At 47.7% G+C, this 18,677-nt stretch overlaps 1 protein-coding gene and 1 pseudogene across 18 annotated transcripts in view; one reads left to right on the top strand and one right to left on the bottom strand.

Moving 5' to 3' along the window:
* The window catches only part of LOC133484589 (protocadherin alpha-C2-like), a 285,315-nt gene that overhangs the window by 75,620 nt on the left and 191,018 nt on the right, over positions 1–18,677 (bottom strand). The window lies entirely within an intron of this gene.
* Positions 16,642–18,677, top strand: part of LOC133485198 (protocadherin gamma-A4-like) — a 2,572-nt pseudogene continuing 536 nt past the window's right edge.

Raw genomic sequence — 18,677 nt, 5'->3', positions numbered from 1 at the left:
TGCAGAGAGACATTCGCTGAGTCCCTCTTGACCAACAATATTCATTCAGCCAAGCCAGAAAAGACAACAGCAGTCAATTTGTCTTTTTGTCCGTTTCGAATCCGGGGTGCAAGAAGGGGGACAAATGTGATGATGATGATGATGAAGACTTGAAGGCCCCACACCTGATAGGGGCCCGAGGGGGGAAAAAACAAAACAAATATTTTCCATTTGCAGCGTTCAAGTGGCATGCAGGTCCCCAAGTGATATTTTCTCATGGGTCGCAAATCTCAGTCAGAGTTCACTTTTTGTACTTTCTGATGACTGTCGGAAAAACGATCAGCTGGTTTCGAATCCTGATTTGATTGTCCTCCTAAAAAAAACTACTTCCCGTGCAGTCGTTGTTCATCTTATTGTTGGATTTATTTGCTGTTCTTGGCATTGCTGATCTCCGTTAACAATTTCGATGTTCTGGGAAGTTCCGTCATTTTTTGTTTTATTTTTTTTTCGAAGCGATAAATCTGCCGAGATGAATCTTCAAACGGCAATCATTTGTGGTTGTGTTATCCAATCGATATGGTCATCAGATCACAACAACCAAACCAGTATTTGAAGCAGATTTCCAGATTATTGAGGTTTGGGGTTGTGCGGTGTGTCAGTTTGTCAATTGACGTGAAAACATCAATGTCACGTGATGAACCTATAAGTATGATGTTTACAGGAATGAGTTCTTCGCTATTAAGAGAAATGAATTACCGTAATATTTTCATTTTTTTGGCTCCAGTGATAGCACCAAAAATTGTTTATTTGGCTCGTGAATTCCAAAACTTGTTCGACAAGAAGAACTTTAATGCGTTGCTTCATTATCAAATTGCAACTACTGCATTTGTTACACTAAATCCTACTGGGGAAAAAAAAAACAAAAAAATACCTCACATCCTTTTATGAATTACTTTAACGTAAACTCCTTGGGTGCAACACAAGTTTAGCGTGACTGTGAAGAATTTGGTTTTCAAAGCTATAACGTCTTGTTTGCACCAAACTATGCTCACGGTGGCGCAATAGACCAGCCTTGAAATTGTTGAACGCATTTTTTTTTTTTCCCCCCCCCCCATTTGGAGTGCACTGACGTTATGCGTACATGTTCGTGATTTTGTGGCAGCACATTTTCCTCGACGGGCCGTGAGGAAGGCTGTCCGCGACGGATTGGAACATGTCTTTGTTTTGCTGCCTCCTAATTCTCCTCCTCCTCGTGTTGCATTCCGCACACGGAGACGTGAGCTTTTCCCTCCCGGAGGAGATGAAAGGAGGATCGGTGGATCGGGAATTTGGCCGAGGAACTCGGACTGCAGGCGAGCGCGCTGTCCAGCCGAAAAGCGCGCATCGACGCCGACGGGAGCAGAACGCGTACTGTGAGCTGAACGCGAGGAACGGAGAGCTGCTTGTGGCCGACAGGATTGACAGAGAAGGGCTTTGTGGCGACAAGGCTTCGTGTGTCCTGAAACAAGAAGTCGTGCTGGAGAACCCACTGGAGCTCCGGCGAATCCATCAGCACATTCAAGATATAAATTGATAACGCGCCGGTTTTTAATGACGACTTAATTGATTTGAAAGACGGGAGTCAGCCATCATAGGAGCTCGTTTTGTGATAGAAGAGGCCGCACGATGGCGACGTGGGTCAAAATTCAGTGCAGCGGTACATCCTTCAGAAAAATGATCATTTCGTTTTGGCTGTCCAGTGAAAACACAATAGAGCTTGTTCTTGACAAGAACTCGACCGTGAAAGAAAAACGGAAATGAATTTGCTCCTGAGCGCTTGCGATGGCGGCTCCCCTCAGAGGTCAGAACCGTCGTCATCCACGTCACGTGCTGGACGCGAATGATAACGCGCCAGTTCGCCAAGGCCCTTTATAAAGCCGCCTCCTGAAAACTCTCCTCCAGGTACAACCGTGATGCATGTTAGCGACTGATGCTGACCAAGCGTCAATGGAGATGTGACGTATGACTTCGGCCATGTTACAGAAGATGTGAAGAAGATATTGAGCATTGATCGTAAAGTGGCACATTACTGTAACTGGCACCGTTGACTATGAATCGAGCACGTCATATGAATTACGTGTGAAAGCCAAAGACGGTTTGGGACTGACCTCCTACGCTAAAGTGATCATAGATATTACTGACGTGAATGACAACGCCCCAGTCATCACGATCAAGGCGCTGACCGATGCGGTGGCGGAGAACGTGCCCCTGCACCGAGGTGGGCTTCGTTCACGTGCAGACAGAGACTCTGAGCAGAACGGGCAGGTGCGCTGCTCCGTCCAACAAGACGTCCCCCTTCCGCTTAGTTCCTTCCATCAAGAACTATTATTCTCTGGTGACTAGCGGCCACTGGACCGCGAACTGGTGTCCGATTACAACATTACAATCGGCGCCAGCGACCAGCTCTCCTCCTCTGTCCTCTCCCGAAAAGTCTTCACCTGTCCGTCCCCGACGTCACGACAACCCGCTCCCGGTTCGAGCGAGAGTCCACAGCGCCTACGTGAGCGAAAACAACAAAGCCGCTCGGCTTTGTGTCGTCGCGCTCGAGACCCCCGACCGAGACAGAACGCACGGTGGTTATCGCTGTCGGCGGCGCGCAGGTAACGCGCCCCGGCGTCCGCCTACGTGTCGTGGACGAGACACGTGGCCTCTCGCGCCGCTTGCTCGTTGGATTACGAAAGACCTGAGAGTTTTCGAGTCCACGTGGGCCAGAACAAATGGTCTCCTCCGCTGAGCAGCTACGTGAGCGTCAGCGTGTGGATAGGGACTGAATGACAACTCGCCTCAATACTGTACCCGCCCCGAGGCGACTCCTCATAGACCGAGCTGTCCCCAAAGCTGCGCACGAGCTCCGTGGTGTCCAAAGTGTTAGCGTGACCCGACTCCGACAGACGCTCCGCTGTCTATCACATCGTCAAGGCCACGGATCCGGACTTTTCACCATCGTCCCCACAGTGGCGAGATCAGACCCTGCGGACATTGGCCAATCTGACAGCATGAAACAAACCTGATGGTGGCGGTGAAAGATAACGGACAGCCCCCTACTCTCCGCCACCTGCTCCGTGTATTTACTCCTTTCCGATAACTTGGCCGAGTGCCGGAACTGAAGGACGTTCTTCGACGAGCGAGAAGAATTCCAAAGTCACCTCGTATCTGCTGTGGCGCTGTGTCCGTGTCCACCTTCTTCTGACCTTCATGGTGGCGGTCCTGGCTGGGAGCTTTTGTCGCAGAGAAGCCCAGACTGTTGTTGAACGGAGCGTTCGCCGTCCCCGCGCGTATCTCCCTCCGAATACGCCGATGTCACGCGCGGGAACTTTACGCTACACTACACCCTACTTGACGACGGCTCCAGACAGCACTTCATACTGTTGTGCTTCTGTACACACGACACGCTGCCCGCTGACCGCAACGCTCACGAAGATTCCAGCGACTTATAGATGTATGGAGATGCCCAGTTCTCCTGAGTATGATCATCCTTCCCATCTGACTTTGTCTAATTGATTGTCACCCGAGGTAAAAATACACGCCCACTTTTACTTTACTTGATGAGTACTGGTCGGATGCAAACCAACACTGCTCTTCACCAAAAGAACACCAACCCACAGTGAAACTTGGTGCGCAACAACATTCTTAGGAGCTGTGTTTTTTTTAATTTCTTCCAGCTGTAACTGGGCCTTCGTCAGATGGAGGAATTAAAACAGTTCCAAATAGCAATCAGTGTTTAGCACAACATGTTCAAGCTCCTGCTAGTAAGCAGAAAAAAGCTGCCAGAAAACCGTTTGATAAGCATTCCTCAACTTCTCAGTCTTTTGGAACGTGCTGCAGCCATCAATATTCTAACTTCATGTTATTTACTAAAAACAATCAAGTTGATCAGTTTGAACAATAAATATCTTGTCTTTTTAATTGTGTTTTCAATTAAATATAGGTCGAACGTAGATTTGCAAATCATTGTCTACGTTTTTACTCATGTTTAACACACACCCGACTTCATTGGAATTGGGTTGTATAAAAGGTCTAACAGTTTGCAACCACATTGCGTGGCTTACTTTACTTCCCATTGTGAAAAAGAATTTTTTTATTATTTTTTTAATCAAATGATTTTCAAGGTTATATCACATTAATGGAGTAAAAAGTTTTAAATGATTGAACTTGGTCTCATTTTTATACGATTCAAACTGGCATTTGAATAGGGTGTGTAGACTTTTGTATATCCACTGTGTGTGTGTGTAATGACAGGACACGTTAATGCCTTTAACCATTATTGTCATTATACATATTATATTTACATTTGAGTAAAATGTTGTGGTGGGCAAATGGCAGTGCAGATAGATATTATTATTTACAGCATACATGTGCTTAATGGACGATGGATGGATTCATCATTCACTTTCGTCCACCACTGTGATGATAGGCTGGAAATGGAACATTTGATCATGTAATCATGTTTGATTCACCCCATTATATCCGCATTTGAAAGCGTCTCCTCCCATTTTTCTTTTCTTTGACTTCATTTGATTTGTTTTAGAAAATTCTCTCTCACCTTCTAACAGAGGAGACTCACCTTTCTGCTGAGGGCTTTTTTGACCTATAGTCCTCTCTGTGCGCAATCATAGCGCAGTTTGCCTTGTAATTATCGCCGCGGCCTCGTGGCGACGCTCTTCCGATATTTGAGTCGCCCGATGGCTTGTTCTGCTCTAACTGTGTCAGAAGAACTGGAGCATTGGTGAGGCCGAAGGGTGCGTGCGCTGTGTAGTATGCGCGTGTGCGTGTGATGGAGCAGAGGGAAAAAAGAAAAAAAGTCGCGTGGGTGTTTGAGAGGGAGAGGGAGGGAGAGAGAAGAGAGAGAGAGAGATGAAATGGAATAGAGGAACCAGCTGACAGCTTCCCTGATAGAGCATGAGTAACTCTGCTCGAGAACAGCAAGCGTTGTGATTCACAGAATTTTCACTTCGACGTTTTCAAGAGCATGTTTAGGATTTAGCTCGTTTTTTTTCGACGCTTGTGAGCATCCGAGACGATCTCTAAAATGCACCGAGAATCAACTTGGAACATTGGAGGAATTCTGTCTTTTCTGCCTGATCTTGTCCGCTGCGTCCGAGAGGTCCGTTACGTCCTCCCCGAGAGATGCACCGGTTCTGTCATCGTAACGTCGCACGGGATCTGGGTCTGAAATGGGAGCTGGGTTCTCCGTCGCCCGTGCGGTCGTCCGCGGACGACAGCCAGCTGTGCGAGCTGACCTGTCGTCAGCGACTCTTTTGATCCGCCACGTACGACCGAGAGAGCTCTGCGCCAAGGCAGCGTGTGTACCGTCCAGAATCACTTTACTTCAGGACCCCCTTCAAGCCTTCGCTCTGCTTTTTAGACATTGCAGACGATTAACGACAATACTCCAGCGTTCGCCGCAGAGGAGATCAACCTCGATTGGTCGAGTCCACATCTCGGGATAGACGTTGTCCGCTGGAGAGTCGCATGACCCTGATCTGGCACGAACTCCGTCCGAGACTACAATTGAGCCCGAATTACCATTTTGCCCTGGAATGAGTCCCAAATAAACGGAATGCGTATCCGAGCTTGTTCTTAAAAAGCGCTGGACCGAGAGGCGCGAGCCGAACACAGTGCTGAAAATCAACGGCATTGACAAGGGAAGTCCAGCCAGAACCGTGACCGCTTCTATCCCATCCGTGTTTTGGACGCCAACGATAAGTGCCAGTTTTCAGTCAACGGTTTACAGAGCGTCTGTTCCGAAAACTCCGTCACGGGGACTTGATAGCCCAACTGAATGCCACGGACTTGGATACAGTCTGTATGAGCGATAACATACTTCCTTCAGTCACGCTGACAGACAAGACCAGAGGATTTTTTCACATCGACCCGCTGAGCGTGAAGTTCGCGTGGCGGGCGTCCTGGACTACGATGAGCCAGTGCTCACGAGCTGGACGTCCAAGCAAAGACGAGCGGCGCCAGGCCTCCCACTGCAAACTTCTCATCGACGTCATCGACTCAACGACAACAACCGTGATTGAATCAAGTCACGTCGGCCGACATGCGGAAGACTCCACGCGCGGAACAATGTGGCGCTCATCAATATTTATACATGGACACTGGAAATAGCGACACGTCACGTGCGCGTTCCCGACAATAGTCCCGTTCAAATAGTATCGGGAGTGAAAAATTATTATATGTTGTGACAGCCGGACGCTCGACCGAGAGGTTCAATCGCGTATAACATTTCTGTTACCCACCGCGACCACCGACTCGGGCTCTCCCCCGCTCGAGAGCGTCAAAGTTTTATCATCGTGGTTCGTGACGTAAACGACAACGCCCCGATTTTTACGCAGAGCCGTACTACCGCCACCGTCTTGGAATATCAACCTGTCTGCACGTTGTTATGAACTGATAGCGCAAGACGCGACGGACGGTTTCCAATGCGAAATTAATGTACCAACTCTCAAAAGAACCATTCAGATGTTTCCTCTTTCCTTACCATCAACACGAAACGGGAGAGCTTTTCACGTCGCGGCTCTTCATTACAGCAGTCGGTTTACTTCCAAATCACGGTGGAGGCGAGAGATGGGTGGGCGACCCCCAGCTCGCCACCACTGCACCGTCAACTTTTTATCCAAGACCAAAACGACAACGCGCCGTGGTTCTGTATCCTGCCAAGCCTTCGTTGCCGAGGACGTGTGCCCCTCGAAGCGCCGGAAGCTAACCTGTGACCAAGGTGGTGTGCGGTAGACGGCGACTCGGGCCACAACCCTGGGTTTGTCTTACAGAATCATCAAGAAACCCAGCCCAATCTGTTTACGTGTGGCTTTGCACACAGGCGAGATTCGAACCTCGCGACGCCTGTGGAGCTCGATGAACGGAAGCAAACATGTTATCGCGGTAACCGATAACGGCCGGGTGCCCTGTCTGCCACCGCGACAGTTAGTATCGCCATTGCGAGCTTGCCCGTTCTGCAAGAACTCTTCGAGGTGGCCGATGAACCGCAGGCAACGATAACTTGAGCTCTACTTGATTGTCGCCCAGTTCGCGGTTTTCTTTTCTCATTAATTCTTTTAATCGCCGGAGTGTTTTATTTAGCATTGTGTCGCCGTAGTACGTGTACCGCTCCACCGCCGCCGGTCTCCCCGTTTTCCCCACGACATACTACCCACCGAGTTTCACAAGTTCAGTGCGTGACATTGCTGCAGGATGATCGTACGATCCCTTGTCTGACCACCGCTCGTGCGAGGCGACTTTCGCTTCGCTCGAACACGGACACGGACACGCCAAGAAAAGGAGCCGGTTATCAAAAGAGCACGCTTCGGCGCACCAGTGCAGACAGATCTACCTAACGGTCGGGCCGCCCCTCACATCCTTGTATGTGGTCACTTGAAAAGTGGCTGCAAGGATGGCACATGTAGTACATGTCAAAAGTTGACACACCCCGGTTTCCAATGCTCGATTTTGTGATTTTTAAACCATCTAAACTTTCTAAACTACCATTTATGTGACCAATAACCAAGACAACTCAATTGAATCAAGAACATTACATCGTTGCCGATGAGGAAGTAAAAATAATGACTAAATGATGTGCTGCAAAAGTGTGCACACCCTCCTATACTGGTTTCGGCTGTGTTTATAGTTAAAATGTATGTTCATGGAGTCAACGAATTAAAGTAACCTCAATCAAGTTCAGGTGTTCGAGTAGGCTTTCCTAACATTTGTTTTGCTTCGACAGAAGCCTCTGAAGGGTTTGTGCCGACACGGACTGCTCTTGGAACTGTTCATAATTCCCTCCAACTTGACGAAGCCCCAGTTCCACTTCATAAAAGTAACCTCAAAGCTTGATGCTTTCACCTCCATGCTGGTGGCTTTTGTGATTTTGTGGTTGTGTTAGAGCTAAGCCAACCTTTGTAATATGGCCACAAGCTTCAAACTTGGAATCATTGGGCCAGACACATTTTCCCACACGTTGTTTGGGAGATTTTGTCATCACAGTCTGATGAAATCAAGGTTTGATGTTTTGAGTCCGTCGTTCCAAAAGGTATATTTGGCCAAACACAACACTGCTCATCACCAAAAGAACAACATACCTGCAGTTGAAGCTTGGTGTGGTGGCAGTATCCTTCTTGGGGCGTCTGAACTGGGCCTTAGTCACGTGAAGGGAATTGAACATTCCAATCGCGTCATGTTAGCACAAAACATCCAAGCTCTGCTCGAAGCACACACACACACACACTAAAAAAGTCAGGAAAAGCCTACTTGAGCAACTAAACCTTATTTGGGTTAATCAGAGTTACTGTGTGTGACAGGTGTGTTCTGTCTCACATTTAACATCAGTTGATTTGATTGGTTCATTCTGAACACAGGCCCGCCGTCGCATTTGTAAGAGGTGTGCACACTTGTGCAATCACATCGCAATGTTGTTTTGACTCCTCTCTCTAAATTAGATTAAAAAAAACAGTTTCATTGGAGTTGTACAGGCTATCGACCACATTAATGTTGATCGATTGCAAATGGTTTACTTTAGCTTGGTAATTATTATTACAAAAAATGCATTTGAACGGGTGTGTAGACTGTTTATTTCCACCGCATAAGGAAAAGAAAATCCAAAACGTTTGAGCTCAAATAATGACTTGGCTATATTTGCCGGCGAGTGTAGTTTGTGATCACCAAACTGTAAACATTTCAATCAATAACATGGCGTCATAAAATATTTTTAACCTGAATTACGTTCTTACTATGCATGGCATTATACACCTTGAAAATGAATTTTGTGAAACAATCAAGTGAAATATGCCAAATTACACAAGAACAGATCTTATTGCTTTGTTTTGCGTTGTTAATGCACCCATACTCCTTACTATTAATACTGTAATTACTTTTTCTTGTAATAGACTGTGTTGTTATTGCATTGCTTTAAGGCACTGAGATGATCTCCGTGCACAATATCTCATCGCATGTTTGTATGCCCTCCATTTCTACTTTTCTGTCATTTATTATGATGGAAATATCTCGGAGTGTCATGTGACCGCCAGACTAGCACACCTGCATAACATTCCTCGAAGGCACGACACACTTGTGATTTCAGATTTAGCAGAGTCCTGGTGTGCTTATTTTTTCCCCGTCCTTTTTAAAATAGAAACCATGACAATACTTATTTTCTTTTCCCTTTTGAAATGATATTTTTTACAGCATGTTTTGGTCTTTTGCTCTCCGCTTTGGTCTTGATCACACAGGTCATGCTTACCACCGTCTTTAATCTGCAACTGAATAAATATGAAATGGGATTGTTCACACCCAACTTTTATTTGTCTGTGACGTCTTTTCCATCAGGTACAATAAGGCACCATTTCCCGTACTGCAGCCTACCAACAATATAGAATGCCACTTGTACTAATTCATCATGGCGAACATTCAGTGTCATGTCAATGTGTTCATGTTGACTAAAGTCTGCGCAGCGATGAATATGTTCTCATGCGTATTCATGTTGTTGCGCACATGTGCTCCGATTTCTTGGAGAGAGAAAAGCAACTTGTTTGTAATCTCTCTGATCCCAATCCTAAACTAGTACAAACAAATGCGGTCATTTAAGTTGTCGACCAGCTCTGAAAGATGTGAGAATGAGAAAATGGTTTGTTTTCACGAGGATTCATAAATGTATAGTCGTGAACAATATTTTGGCGGGATGTAGCAGCAGGACTCACCGATCCTGTGAAAACAGTACTTTTAAACTAAATGTCATCATTGGCCTTGAGACTAACTTTTTCCCCCTCTCTTTTTCTTTCGTGTCCCTCCCGTCAATGAAACTGAAACCATTGTGGAACCCGCAGGTAAGCTCACTTTCAATGATTTCAGCTCCCCACGTGCGCCCTACACCCATTGCTCTCACAAACAAATCACAGCAGGATGATTCCTCATCCAGCGCACGAGTCGCCGAAACACAGTCGATATGATATGACCACTGACCCGGAATAGGTTCCCATCTGTGCAGCCGTCTCTTCACTGAACGTTCCGTGTCGACAAACGTGTTTGCCACTCATGCATCCTGACCAAATCTCTGCGTACACAAACTTACGTACATACTGTACGTCACCCTGTGCAGTCACGTAACTTATGCAGGACGCCTCCATTGGAAGAAATGTTTCAGTGGAGGCTACATAGAATCATAATAACTCTGCCTGCTGTTGCTGTGCAGACTCGGCCTAATAATGCACCATCATGATGTGTCACGAGCTCAGCAGCGTGTGCGCGCGCTCACACACACACACACATCACACACACACACAACGCCGGGCATTTGTGCGCCATCATGACTGCCTTTGCGGCTTCATGTTGCAAATAATGAATTTATTAATATTGATGAAGATACTCGGGGACATATTTGTGTATCGCGCATTGAATTCCACCAATGTAGCCACCGCTCGTTGATCCGCCATCTTGCTATCGATCGATCGATCTCTCGTACTATCCAACTATCGATCTGTCATGGAAGTGTAGTAGATTTGCACAATGTTCAAGTTCCCCCCCCCCCCCCCCCTTTTTTTTAAGTTCCGACTGTAAAGTCACATTGCAGCGGGTTCACGGTGTGTTTCGCTTGACTCAGTTGGCGGTTCTGTGTTGCCTCAATTTTGAAGCGTGCCCGACGACAAATCCTCAGCCGTCATTGAAGGCAAATAATTGCAGGGCACTTTGACAATTCGACTGCGTTTGGACCGAGGCAAACGGTGACGGTCACTTTGACTGTGTGTATCTCGAGACAAAAAGTGAACTGCGAGTATATGGGTTTCTATTTCTCTGTCCCATGGTGCCTGAAGTATACAGCTAAGGCCCATGGAAGGGCGATGTAATTGTTGCCGTGCACTCTCTATCGCTCACAACCAATATTATTAATTCATGAATATATGTAAAACGGCTACTTTCATACTCATCGTTGTTGCAATTATTGTTGATGCTATTTGAGGGACTGTTTGTGCGAAATAGGACTTTTGACAAATATAGAAAGTGGTGCATTGGATTACTTTTTTTTCACACCGGTCGTCTCATCGGACAAGTAGCTGCCGAGGTATTTCTTTAATTTGAAGCTTATTCGAAGGGGCAGTTTGGAATGAACTGCCTCTAAGGGGCGCTGTTACATGGTAAATGGAATGTGTTGGCCTGTGTGATGCAGTGCAGCTCCCGCCTCTGTCGCGGCCATTTGGCACCAGAGAGCTTCGCTGTGAACGACGTACAATCGTTGAGCACAAATAACGCCGGTATCTGATTGCGCCTGTTTTGTATTTTGGCCCGTTCACGCTCTCAGTTTTTTTAAATGGAGTCGAAAGATAATAACTGAGCGGGGGAGGAATGCGATGGCGAACGCGCGGCCGGCCTCTTGTCTTTTTGGTGTTTTTTTCCCTTCCCGCGAGCGAGTGGCCCAAATCCGCTACTCAATCCCCGAGGGCGAAGAAAAAAGAGGCTCGCTCGTCGTAAATGTGGCCCCAGTGGGAGATCTCGGTTTGGATCTGAAAAGACTCCGTTTCTGGCGGGCCCGCCTCGTGACACCGGGGAGAACGTCCATACGCCGAGCTGAGGGCGGACAAAGGTCTCCTGGTTGTCCATGAGATGATATATCGCGAACAGCTGTGTGGATGACGTGACGCCGTGCAGCTTCCCCCTTCGAGATTTTGGTTGGAAACCCATGAATTGCACGCCGTCACCATCGAAGGTTGGAGCGTCAAACGACAACGCGCCTCCACTTTTAAAAATCAATATTTTCATTTGAAATGACTGAGTCTGCTGCACTTGCTCTCCCGTTTTCCGTTCTGGATAACGCACACTGATGCTGACGTGGATGCACAAAAAAAACGGCGTGCAGAGTTACATTTTAACACCGAGTGAGCATTTTCTTTTGAAGCAACACTTCAATCCTGGAGGCAGAAAATGCAGAAATGGTCCTGGCAGAAAGCCTAGACAGAGAACAGCAGCCGCGACTTTCCCCCTAAATTAGTGGCTGTGGACGTGGAAGCCACAGAAGGACAGGTACAGAAAATATTGAAATTAACATTGTTAGGATGCAACATAAATGTTTTTCCTTTCTCAATCAATCGTTTGTATAAAGCTAAATTGATTGAAATTCCCCAAAATTAAGGTAACAATCACGGATCTGACTGTGAATCCACTGATGCTATAGCGGTTCAAATGGAAAAGGTAACATACCTCGCTTTTCGAAATCAAATGCTGAAATCGCAGATTTGTTTCACAATAGATGAGATTGACAGGTTGCATATCAGTCATAAAAGAAATCGATTATGAAAAAGACAAAACAATAGAAGTTCATGGTTGAAGCTAAAGATCAAGGAGGATTAACAGACTCCACCAAAGTGGAAATCGCAGTCACTGGATTTGAATGATAATGTTGTCCCCGTCCTCAACGTGATGTCCTTCAACGAGTCCGGTTTCGGATAGACTCCTCCCCGGCTTGACCACACGCTCGGTATCATGAACGTGAAAGACCGAGACCAGGATTCTGGCGAAAACGTCACGTGAGGTGCGCCATCGAAGGCGCGCGTTCTCTTTCGCATGAACATCCCACGTGCGCAATATTTTGCCTGGTGACCGATGCCGATTGGATCGCGAAAGCGTGTCCGACTATAACTATCACAGTCGTCGCGTCGGACGCGGCTACGGACCTCCCCTCCGTTCGCCGAGAGAACTTTTCATGTGAAAGTTTCGCGACGGAACGACAGACGCTCCTGTGTTGCCGTCAGCTTTTATCGTGCCAACCTCGCCGAAAACAACTCGCCGGTGTTTCCGTGCTGAGAGTGAGTGCCAATGACGCCAGATGAAAACCAGAACGCTCGTGTCTCTTATCATGTTGGAGCAGGTAGGGCGCGATTTTGCGGGGAACTCGCCGATTGCCTCGTTTGTGTCCGTGAACGACCCAAACCGTCGTCGTCAGCGCCGTGCGCGTCCGTCGAGCTACGAGCGGATGAAGCGGCTGGACTTGCGGTGCGAGCGCAGGACGGAGCGCCCCTCCTACGCTCTGTAGCAACGTGAGCGTGGGCGTCTTCCTGATCCGTGGTCTAGAACGACACACGCCCCTCAGGAGGTCCATGTACGTCCAGCCGCAACACACGCCGACATGGTGCCTCGTGTTCGACAGACTCGGCTATCTGGTGTGACTAAAGTGGTGGCCGTGGATGTGACTCTGGACAGAACGCCTGGCTCTCCTATAAAGTGCATCACAAATTTGGGGGCAGCAGACAGTGGGGCGCTGTTTGAGTGGGCCTCGTCCACAATGAGAACATGCGAACATGTCGCCAGTACTGATAAAGATGCTGTCAAACAAAGACAGACTGTCGTAGTGGTAAGGCAACCGGCAGCCCTCATCGTTCGGGCTACGGTCGCGGTCAACGACGTGGCGCTATGGCGGACGGCATTTCTTCCCCCGAAGTGCTGAGGTCGGAGTTACGCCGACTGGACTTTTAGCGAGGACTACGACGAGCCGGCTGACTTTGTTTACTTAGTCTCGGTCGGCTTGTCGCGCGCGTCTCCTTCCTCTTCGAGCGCCTGCTTGCTGCTTATCGTGTCGCTTACAAAGTGTACAGGTGGAGACGGTCTCTCGCGTCCTGTACGCTCGAAACTCCCCGTCATCCGTATTATCCGCCGCGCTACACTTGGCGACACTGTTGGGACGGCGGCGGACGCTCCGCGCACGCCTACAATGTACGAGGCGTGCGCGCGCCGCCAGAGTCACGTGACGAACACGCAAGCCGTGAGTCACAGTTTGAGTGAGTGTGGACGGAGCGGACGCTGACGTGGGTCGCCGGCCGCGCAGTGCCCCAAAAGAGCAGACGTCGGGGAGCTGCTCTCTCGTAATGTCGACTTTGGTGAGTCAATCATGACAAACCTTGTTTCAATATATGTTTGTTTTCAGAGTGTATATAATCATGGAGACGCCTTGTTCTTATATTGATACATATTTTAAAGTCATACATTCATTGCAGTCGTGTGTTCAGTAGACCTGAACGGCCATGCTTGATTAAAAGTACAACACAGAAATAAGTGCCAGCATCTTCCAGTCGGAATGGGAGAGTGGGTGTATTGGTGGTGGAACTCTCACAGTCCAGGAAAATCATTCAAGAGAATGAGGTATAGCTGAGAAGAAGTGGAACCTGAGTAGTACGAGAGAGGAGAAAGGACATACATTGAGATGCGATGTGGGCCAAGGCCAAACGAGGCAATGATGACATGTATGCCAGGTTGGACACTAAAGAAGGAGAAAAAGATCTATACAGGTGGCCAGACTGAGTGGAGAGAGATGGAAGGATGTGCAGCAGGTTAGGGTGATTAAGGATAGAGATGAAATGTTTGACTGGTGCCAGTAGTGTGCTGGCAGATGGAAAAAATACTTCGAGGAGTTGATGAATGAGGAAAATGAGAGAGAAGGAGAGAGAATAGGCAAGTGTGGTGGACCAGGAAGTGGCAATGATAGAGTAAGGGGGAAGTTATAGAAAGGCATAGAGACGATGAAAAATGGAAAGGCGGTATGGTCCTGATGACATTCCTGTGGAGTTTTTGACCATCTGTGTTGCAATGCAGATTTATAGCTGGTCAGAAGAATGCCTGAGGAATGCGAGCAACAGTAAAGTATCATACCTAGAACAGATACACAGATGATAATTTGCCTTGAGGTGTTGATGGAAAAGTACAGCCAATGTCAGAAGGAGCTACATTGTGTCTTTGTGGATCTGAGAGAAAGTCTATGACTGAGTACCCAGAGAGGAACTGTGTACTCCATGCGAGTTCTGGAGTGGCAGAGAAGTATGTTAGAATGAATACAGGACATGTATGAGGGCAGCAGAACAGTGGTGAGGTGTGACAGAGGAGTTGAAGGTGGAGGTGGGAGTGCATCAGGGATCAGCCCCGAGCCCCATACCTGTTGCAGTGGTAATGGATAGGCTAGACAAATGATGTTAGACTGGAATCCCCGTGGACCATGATGTTCGCAGATGACGTCGAGATCTGCAGTGAAAGCAGGGAGCAGTGGAGGAACCGTTAGGGAAGTGGATATCAATCCAATCCTTTTATTGTCCTTTTATAAAAAGACATGCAGCGTACAGACTTTATTACATATGAAATATTTTATCAAGGTTTGTTTACTTGATAATCATGGTTTTCTAGGCCATGATTATAACATCAAATGAAAGTAAAGAACTTTTGGTAACATTCAAATGTGTTGGGCTGGATGTTCATTGTCGTTGTCCATGGTGCTGGAATTGCTTGGAGCTGACAATTCAGACATACAAATGAAGTTGTAGCGGCGATTCGACCCTCGTTCGTTCTTTTGATCTGCGTTTTCTATGTCGCTGAAATCAATTTCCAAACTAGTTATGTATGAACACTTATTTTCGTGGGCTGTATTGTTGTTTGAAGTTTATGTGTCATATCTGTGTCCATCATTCTCAACATTTGTTGCATGTTGTCAAGACCTTCCTTGTTGATTTATTTTGAAAATAGGCTGGATTCAATATTGAATGCATTCTTTCCAAACAAAATAAAAATATCTGTTTAAGTATTATATTTTTTTGAAATTAAACAACTTTTGCAAAAGAAAAAGCTATTTTCAAATTATTTTAACATCGTCTTGAGATCAATTATTTTGTCCAGCATTTTTTTCATATTATAATGTCATCATTGGTAAAATATAAATGTAAACAACCGATTCCAAAAGCGTTAAGTACAACATCCAATTGTCCAGTCTTGCTATTTTGTTATTTTGTGGCCCCAGATTATTAAAAATAAAAAAATTAAAAAAAAGCAGTTTCCGTTGGCAATCACATGGAGGTGCACTACCGCCAAAATGCTCTGAGCGCCGCTCGTGCTACGTCATTGAATTCGAAGGAAACTCGTCCGTGCAGCAGTCCTCCTCTCGGACTCCTTTTCGAGCTTCGCAGACGAGAAAGACGACGCTCTGCTCGCCATTCGACGAGGAACGTTTTCCGTGGATTCTCGTGTTTGATTCGGTTTTTATTGTCAAGGATTCCTGTCGCTGTTTGGATATTTTCGGATCCGCGATGGAGCGTCTGTGGATGCGCGCTGTCAGAGGCCGATGGCGCACACTGTTTGTCGTTCTTTGTCTCTGTGAGCTGCGCTCCGTGAGCGGACAGGCTCGCTATTCCATACCGAGGAGCAGGCGGAAGGCTCTTTCGTGGGGAACATTGCGAGAGATTTGGGCTTGGATGTGGCCAGACTAGTAGCAGGGTAAAGCTCGTATTATTAGCAAAGGAGGCCGACAGTATGTTGATTTCAAGCAGACAAAGGCACACTTGTCATTCAAGAGCGCATCGACCGAGAGGAGCTTTGTGGAAAGACGACGCCCTGCAGCTTCACTTTCGACATCATTTTAGAAAATCCCATCCAACTTTATCGCGTGACAGTGGAGGTCGTGGACATGAATGACAACAGTCCGTCCTTCCCTCAGTCGGAAATTCATTTGAAAATTGCTGAAAGTGCTGCAGTGGGCACTCGTTTCTCTCTCGCGAATGCAGCCGACCTGATGTTGCTATTAATGATATTCAGAAATACATACTTAAACCTATCAGATCATTTTAAATTGGAAATACAAATCAACAGACGGAGACAGTTATCGAAATGGTTTTAGAGAAGCCTTTAGACCGAGAACAGGAGGAGAGCTGACACTCATGCTGATTGCGTCAGATGGTGGCGAGCCACATCGGTCAGGGACGGCGAGAATTCAAATCACTGTGCTGGACGCAACGACAACGCGCCAGTGTGCACTCAACCTGTTTACAAGGTCGATGTGCGAGAAAATTCACCTGCAGGAACCTTGATCGCGACTGTGAGTGCAAGCGATGCTGATGCTGGCCTCAACGGTGACGTCACATATTCCACTCCTCATATTACCAAAGATGAGAGAGACCTTTTAGTGTAAATGTTAAAACTGGAGAGATTAAAGTTTCAGGTAAATTAGATTTTGAGAAATCCAAGAACTACCAATTAAACGTCCAGGCCAGTGACCACGGAGGCTTTACTGACACATGTAAAGTTTTCATCAACATAATTGATGAGAACGACAACGTCCCCACAATCAAGTTGATGTCCTTTTCTCAGTCCATACCTGAGGATTCTCCCCCAGGTGCAACCGTGGCTGTTTTTAACGTGAATGATGACGACGCTGACGGCAACGGTGTTGTCAAGTGTGCCATTAACGCTGACGTCCCGTTTAAAATCGAGTCTTCGTTAGCGGGTTACTACACCATAGTGACCGAAAACTCTTAGACCGGGAAAGCGTCCCCGAATATAACGTGACCATCACAGTGTCCGACCAAGGCTCTCCGCCTCTGTCTAGTAGTCAAAACGTCAACGTTCAAATATCCGACGTGAACGACAACCCGCCCGAATTCCATCAGTCGCAATACAGGAAGACCGTAGCAGAGAACAACCCTCCCGGTTTTTCCGTCTTGACCGTCAGTGCCGGTGACGCGGACTGGGGCCGGAACGCTCGAGTGTCTTACTTCCTGGAGGAGAAAGAAGTTCACGGAGCAGCCGTGTCTTCTTTTGTCTCGGTCCATCCGGAGAGCGGCGTCGTCCGCGCGCTGCGATCCTTCGATTACGAACAAATCAAGTCGTTCGACTTCAACGTGAGCGCCCGCGACTCCGGATCCCCTCCGCTGAGCTCCGCGGCCGCCGTTCGCATCCTGATCCGGGACCAGAACGACAACGCCCCTCAGGTCCTGTACCCGGTCCAGCCGCACGCCGAAATGGTGCCTCGTTCGGCAGACGCGGGCTATCTGGTGACTAAAGTGGTGGCCGTGGATGTGGACTCTGGACAGAACGCCTGGCTCTCCTATAAAGTGCAGCACAAATTTGGGGGCGCAGACAGGGGGGCGCTGTTTGAAGTGGGCCTCCACAATGGAGAAATGCGAACTGTCCGCCAAGTGACTGATAAAGATGCTGTCAAACAAAGACTGACTGTCGTAGTGGAGGACAACGGGCAGCCCTCTCGTTCGGCTACGGTCGCGGTCAACGTGGCGCTGGCGGACGGCTTCTCCGAAGTGCTGAGGTCGGAGTTCGCCGACGACTTTAGCGAGGACTACGACGACCGGCTGACTTTTTACTTAGTCTCGGCTTTGGCCGCGGTCTCCTTCCTCTTCGTCGCCTGCTTGCTGCTTATCGTGTCGCTCAAAGTGTACAGGTGGAGACGGTCTCGCGTCCTGTACCGCTCCGACCTCCCCGTCATTCCGTATTATCCGCCGCGCTACTGCGACACTTTGGGGACGGCGGGGACGCTCCCGCACGTCTACAACTACGAGGCGTGCGCCGCCGCCAAGAGTCACGTGACGAACACGCAAGCCGTGAGTCAAAGTTTAGTGAGTGTGGACGGAGCGGACGCTGACGTGCCGCACGGCGGCGAGCAGACGTCGGGGAACTGCTCTCGGATGTCGACTTTGGTGAGTCAAATCAGTACACTTGTTTCAATATATGTTTGTTTTCAGAGTTTATATCACGGAGAAGCCTTGTTCTTGTATTGATACATATTTTAAAGTCATTACATTTCATTTACAGTCGTGTTCAGAACCTGAAAGCTAGGCTTGAGTAAAAGTACACAGAAATAGGGCATCTTCTCGTTGGAAAGGGGAGAAGAGATTTGGTGGTGGAACCTCAAA

This window comes from Phyllopteryx taeniolatus, chromosome 10 (assembly GCF_024500385.1).
Source record: "Phyllopteryx taeniolatus isolate TA_2022b chromosome 10, UOR_Ptae_1.2, whole genome shotgun sequence".
Lineage (NCBI taxonomy): Eukaryota > Metazoa > Chordata > Actinopteri > Syngnathiformes > Syngnathidae > Phyllopteryx > Phyllopteryx taeniolatus.
The sequence above is the reverse complement of the archived record's forward strand: the minus strand, read 5'-3'. Positions and strand labels throughout refer to the sequence as shown.